Source organism: Melospiza georgiana, chromosome W, assembly GCF_028018845.1.
Source record: "Melospiza georgiana isolate bMelGeo1 chromosome W, bMelGeo1.pri, whole genome shotgun sequence".
Taxonomy (NCBI): domain Eukaryota; kingdom Metazoa; phylum Chordata; class Aves; order Passeriformes; family Passerellidae; genus Melospiza; species Melospiza georgiana.
This window is the reverse complement of record NC_080464.1, coordinates 33,714,936-33,721,673: the sequence shown is the minus strand read 5'-3', so window position 1 is coordinate 33,721,673 and position 6,738 is coordinate 33,714,936.

Genomic DNA, 6,738 nt, shown 5'->3' with positions numbered 1-6,738 from the left:
CATTAGCTTGTTTGCTCAGCCAACATCCAACTCGATCTAATTGTCTCAATGCCACAGCTGAAGCCAATTGGGGTAGAAATAGACCTGCTGAAACCCTTCTGGCGGCATTCCAAGGCATAAAATCACTCTGACAGTTCTCATCATAATGAGGAACAGCTCTTGTTTTCCTTTGTTTCTTTTTCATCACTGCTTTGGCAGTGGGGGCAATTATGGTAAGCATACCAATGCTGCAAGGGCCACCTTCAAGGTGGGCTGGAATGCCTTGCCAACCTCTGTCTCCGCAAATGATCCAATACCCTTTTGGCAATTGCCGTGGAGATTGGTCCGTCTGTAGAAACACATCCCAACTGTTTGAAACATTTGCTGCCCTGAGAAGTTTCTTGGAACAAATGTTCCAATTGAAGGAAGGACTGTTTCCATTGTCAATTCCACCTGGTTTACCATTGGATTCTTTTCTGACCAAAGGAAACTCTTTCACTGGCACACCAACCAAACAGGTTGAGAAAGGCTTTTCTGGTTCCGAATTAGACAGACATATAGTATCCGATCTGGCAGCCTTGGCTAAGGTCACCCAAACATTCGTCTTCGGTTGATCCTCAGGCAAATCTGCACGACAAAAAACAATTAAAATCAAGCAAAACAAGTATACCATTTGATTCTGCCCCATCTCTTTCAAGAACTAAGTTTTGGCAGAATTCTTTCTAAACCAAAACAAGAACCTAAATTTTCAGCCAAAAATTAGCTTTGTTAAACAAACATTCAGCATTTCATTCGTATACTCATAAATAAAAATTGGCACAAAATCAGAGTTCACGGGTTCCACCGATGCACAATGAACGTCAGGCACAAGAGGCGTCAGGCGAGACCCGGGATCCTTCCATTCGGTCTACGTCTGCGTACTCGCTTCCTCAGTTCTAGGCTCGACAACAGGTTCTGAAGTGCGATACGGTTTGACGTTTTTGGCAGGAACCCACTTAATTCTTCCAGCACCTGTGGAAATAGAAGCATACCCTTTGCCCCACGTTATTAATTGAAACGGACCTTCCATCTGTCCAGAGTCAGGGTTTCTAATTAGAAGAGGAGGATGTTCTTTCAGTTTTGCCTGTGTGCTATTTGAAAAGTGTCTAAAGATTGGTGGATCTGGTTCTGTACTTTTACTATTTAGAAAATTAAAAACATACAAAGCCTTACTCAGTCTCATCTGTGGGGTGATTTCCGTTCCCCCTCTCTGTTGATCTAATATGCGTTTTAAGGTTTGATGTGTTCTTTCAATGATTGCTTGGCTTGTGGGAGAGTGGGGAATACCAAAAATGTGTCGAACACCCCATTCATTTAAAAATGTGGCCAATTTTTGAGATATGTATGCGGGGCCATTGTCAGTTTTTACTTCTTGGGGTATACCCAATGAAGCAAAAGCTTGCAGGAAATGATGACAGGCATGGCTGCCAGTATCACTTGTGTGAAGGGAAGCAAAAACTGCACCAGAGAACGTGTCTATGGAAACATGAATATTTTTAAATTTACCAAAAGAAGGCTATTTAGTAACATCTGTTTGCCACAACTGTAGGCTTTGTAAGCCTCGGGGGTTGATTGCTCCTGTAGAAACAGGAGGTTGTACCAATTGACAGTCAGGGCAAGTATGAATGATAGCTTTAGCTTGACTTTAAGTGATTTGGAACATTTGCATGAGTGCTTGTGCATTTTGGTGGAAAAAGGCACGACTCAATTTTGCTTGTTCAAAACTATTTGGCAATGTGTTAGAAATGACCATTGTCAGCTTGTCCGCTCTTGCATTTCCTTCCACTAAAAATCCAGGAAGTGAAGAATGCGCCCTAATGTGAGAAACAAAATATGGATTAGTTCTATATTGCAAAGTTATAAAAAGACATGAAAGCCAACGATGTAAAGTTTCATTACTAACATCCTTTAAAATGGAACCTTCTATTCTCCTGACTACATTAGCAACATAAGCAGAATCTGTGACCAAATTAAAAGGCTGAGGAAACAGCTGAAAAGCTCAAACTACTGCAGCAGGCTCAACAATTTGAGGGGATCCCTCTACTGTTTGAATATCAGATTCCCAAACATTAGTCTTTTGATTAAACCAAGTCACAACGGACCTGTGGCTTTTACCAGAGCCATCAGTGAAGAGAGTCACAGCATGTAAAGGTTCTTCACTAAATTTAGGTTTTTCTCTGAAACTCAATTTTGCTTGCAGTAGTTTGTGAGCTGGATAGTGTATGGAACAAACACCTGGAAAACCTAAGAATGCATATTGTAAATCATCAGAATTTTGCATTGCCCAATTGAAATAATCATTTTTCAATGGCAAATAGATAACTGAAAATTCTTGACCTGCCAAAGTTAACAATCTGGTTCTAGCCTTAATTATAATGTATGCAATCATTTCTAAAACTGAGCAAATGGTCTTTGAAAACCTGTAGGGAGGAAAATCCCATTCCATTATTAACAAAGGATCTTGCTCTGTGGAATCCCACTGGAAAATGAGACCACAAAGCTGCTTCTTCTCTCCTAAGATTGCAAGAAAGAAAGGATTTTCAGGAACGCAGCGATGAGCTTGTCTTTTTTGAAGAGCTTCTGTGACTTTGTCGAGAGCAGCACGAGCTTCAGGGGTTAAAGTTCTTGGCGAAGTGATGTCGCAACTTCCTCTCAGCAAATGGAAGAGCGGACTCAGTTCATCATTGGTGATTCCCAACATCGGTCTGACCCAGTTGATTTCTCCTAGAAGTTGTTGTAACTCTTGTAGGTTGTTGACTCTGGTTCGGATCTGAATTTTTTGTGGTGTTCTTGTCGTCTCAGTCATCTTCCATCCCAGGTACTTCTAAGGTGAAACTTGTTGAATTTTCGTTGCAGAGATTTCAAGTCCAGCTTTTTGAATTTCAGCAACAACACAGTCGCGAGTTTCTTCCATCTCTTCCTTTCAAAGGACTCCACCCTTAAAGCCAATTTTTCTTTCTCTGTATCTATAGATTGACAAACACCAGAACAACCATGGTTTTGCTTAACTGAAAAAGAGTTCCCTGGAACCACAATTTCCCGAGTGGAAGCAGCCACCTCAGCCTCCACCCCAGGCCCAACAGAATCCAATTCAGGTTTCAGTGTCCCTGCACAAACAATTTTAGGAAGTACAGTCACTTTTTCATTTCCATCTTTTACACACTTTGTTCCATCCCCCTTACAAGAGTCACATATTTTTACATTAACAGAACAACGCGAAGAAAAGTCCGAAAGAGTCTCATTTTTTCCCAGAGAGAGAGAAGAAAGATTTTGTTCAACAGAGTTCAAAGCAATACTTTCAGCATTTGCAACAACACTTGTAACATTCTCCGATACACACACAGTCTCTGGTTTACTGGAATTTCGTGAGAGAGAACCAGAAGCTCTGTTTTCTGAGTCCAAGTTGATCTTATTTTTATCACTTTGTTTAAAAAAGCACTACAACAGCGCACTACAAACCGGCACAAGTTCTCTTAAGCTTTCATCTTTTTTGAGAGAGACTAGATTATAGATTCTCCAGTTTATCTGATCCCAAAAATGAAAAGAAAAAGCAGACTGCAGATTTAAATCTTGCGTATTCGCTTTAACCCAGATAAGTAAGTTTTTAAGCTCAGTTTTTGAAATTTCAGAGTGACCTTTTTCTTGTAACATTGTCTCTAATTGATGAAAAACATCCCATTCAACTTCTGATAAATTCGTTCCCATTTTTGTGCTCTTTTAATAATTTTCTTTTTCTCTATTTTTCCTCCCAACGTCACCCAAGCGCTCTCCCGAGATAAGTTACTTACAATTTTCTTGGTTTCGGCGGGAGAGATGATACAGTGTCCTCCTTGTTAACACTTGGGTCTCCGCGGCTGGTGCTTCCACGATTTTTCTTTGTTTTTCTTCTATTCTACGTCCTCACACGGGGCAGCAATATGCGGGGGACGGGACAGGTATAAGTCCAATGGTGTCAGGAACCCACGCCTTAAAAAAGGAACCCACTAGGCCGCGGCAAAATATCCAAATATGGATAACATGGTAACCAGACCAGTGAAGAGATTTTTGCTTTTATTTCCAGCACATCAGTCTCAAAATACAAAATGGAGACATGACAGCTCACTGATCCACACCAAAAAATGTCTCCTTCAACAGGGCTCATACAGCAATACATAAAATCATCTCAGACTAGAATTCAGCCAATCAGACACAGAAAACACATATTGACAAGCATTCTATCCAATCTTATAAAACATAGGTTATCGTAGCTAAAACAAAGACTAGTTGATAAGAGACAAAGAACAGAGTTCTATTCATGCTAACCTTCTAAAGATATACATTAAATAACCTTGTTGCCATCCTAAAGCCAATTCTACAGAAGCCTATTGTTATTTGTCACGTCTACTGCTTGGGAAACTTTTGTGCTTGCATGGAAAACTTTTTCTGCTTGCATGGGAAATTTTCTGCAATGCTAACAAAACTCCAGTCTAAGGCCTGCATACTTCTTTTTAACCATTTCTTAAAAATCCTCTAACCTTATGGATTCCAACATTTCCCCCTCTCTTTTTGACCCAGAAGCTTTCATTTTCTTGTCGCTTGCTATTTGCGTTTCATAGCTCTATTGCAAAATTTCTGCTTATTATCTGCTGAAGACCTATTTTCACTAAACTGAAGCATTGCTATATTACGGCACAGCAACTTAATGCTGTGAAGACCCAATCCCTGAAAGAGATATGTTTGGCAACAGTCACAAGGCATCGTTCAAAAAACTGGTCGATTCCAAGGCCTTAATTCAAAACCTTCGTTCATGTCAATACCCTCATCTACTGCTTTCGTGAGATTTCGTACACTCTCTGTGCTTCTACTTCCTAATTCTCCTGCTTGAATGACAAAAACTTCTCGGACTGTTTTGTTCATCATTCGCCGAACACAACAGAGTATACAAGGTACCACTATCAATATCAGTATTAGAACACCTAATATGTCAAGACCTATCTTGCAAAGTTGCCTTAGCCAAGGTGCAAAACTGCAATTTTGATACAAATCATCCAACCAGGAACCTCCGTCTTCTTTAATTTGGGCTGTCAGATCCTTTAATTTTTGAATGCTTTTGTGAATGGATTCAGAATGATCAGACAAATTCATACAACACAAACCTTCCAATTCCTCACAACCATGTCCTTGTGCCAGTAAGAGAAAATCAATGGCTGCTCTGTTTTGAAGAGTAGCATGTCTAATACTATCAACATTGGTCAACATATCACTGATTGCGGAGGATGTGGCATTAGCTTGTTTGCTCAGCCAACATCCAACTCGATCTAATTGTCTCAATGCCACAGCTGAAGCCAATTGGGGTAGAAATAGACCTGCTGAAACCCTTCTGGCGGCATTCCAAGGCATAAAATCACTCTGACAGTTCTCATCATAATGAGGAACAGCTCTCGTTTTCCTTTGTTTCTTTTTCATCACTGCTTTGGCAGTGGGGGCAATTATGGTAAGCATACCAATGCTGCAAGGGCCACCTTCAAGGTGGGCTGGAATGCCTTGCCAACCTCTGTCTCCGCAAATGATCCAATACCCTTTTGGCAATTGCCGTGGAGATTGGTCCGTCTGTAGAAACACATCCCAACTGTTTGAAACATTTGCTGCCCTGAGAAGTTTCTTGGAACAAATGTTCCAATTGAAGGAAGGACTGTTTCCATTGTCAATTCCACCTGGTTTACCATTGGATTCTTTTCTGACCAAAGGAAACTCTTTCACTGGCACACCAACCAAACAGGTTGAGAAAGGCTTTTCTGGTTCCGAATTAGACAGACATATAGTATCCGATCTGGCAGCCTTGGCTAAGGTCACCCAAACATTCGTCTTCGGTTGATCCTCAGGCAAATCTGCACGACAAAAAACAATTAAAATCAAGCAAAACAAGTATACCATTTGATTCTGCCCCATCTCTTTCAAGAACTAAGTTTTGGCAGAATTCTTTCTAAACCAAAACAAGAACCTAAATTTTCAGCCAAAAATTAGCTTTGCTAAACAAACATTCAGCATTTAATTCGTATACTCATAAATAAAAATTGGCACAAAATCAGAGTTCACGGGTTCCACCGATGCACAATGAACGTCAGGCACAAGAGGCGTCAGGCGAGACCCGGGATCCTTCCATTCGGTCTACGTCTGCGTACTCGCTTCCTCAGTTCTAGGCTCGACAACAGGTTCTGAAGTGCGATACGGTTTGACGTTTTTGGCAGGAACCCACTTAATTCTTCCAGCACCTGTGGAAATAGAAGCATACCCTTTGCCCCACGTTATTAATTGAAACGGACCTTCCATCTGTCCAGAGTCAGGGTTTCTAATTAGAAGAGGAGGATGTTCTTTCAGTTTTGCCTGTGTGCTATTTGAAAAGTGTCTAAAGATTGGTGGATCTGGTTCTGTACTTTTACTATTTAGAAAATTAAAAACATACAAAGCCTTACTCAGTCTCATCTGTGGGGTGATTTCCGTTCCCCCTCTCTGTTGATCTAATATGCGTTTTAAGGTTTGATGTGTTCTTTCAATGATTGCTTGGCTTGTGGGAGAGTGGGGAATACCAAAAATGTGTCGAACACCCCATTCATTTAAAAATGTGGCCAATTTTTGAGATATGTATGCGGGGCCATTGTCAGTTTTTACTTCTTGGGGTATACCCAATGAAGCAAAAGCTTGCAGGAAATGATGACAGGCATGGCTGCCAGTATCACTTGT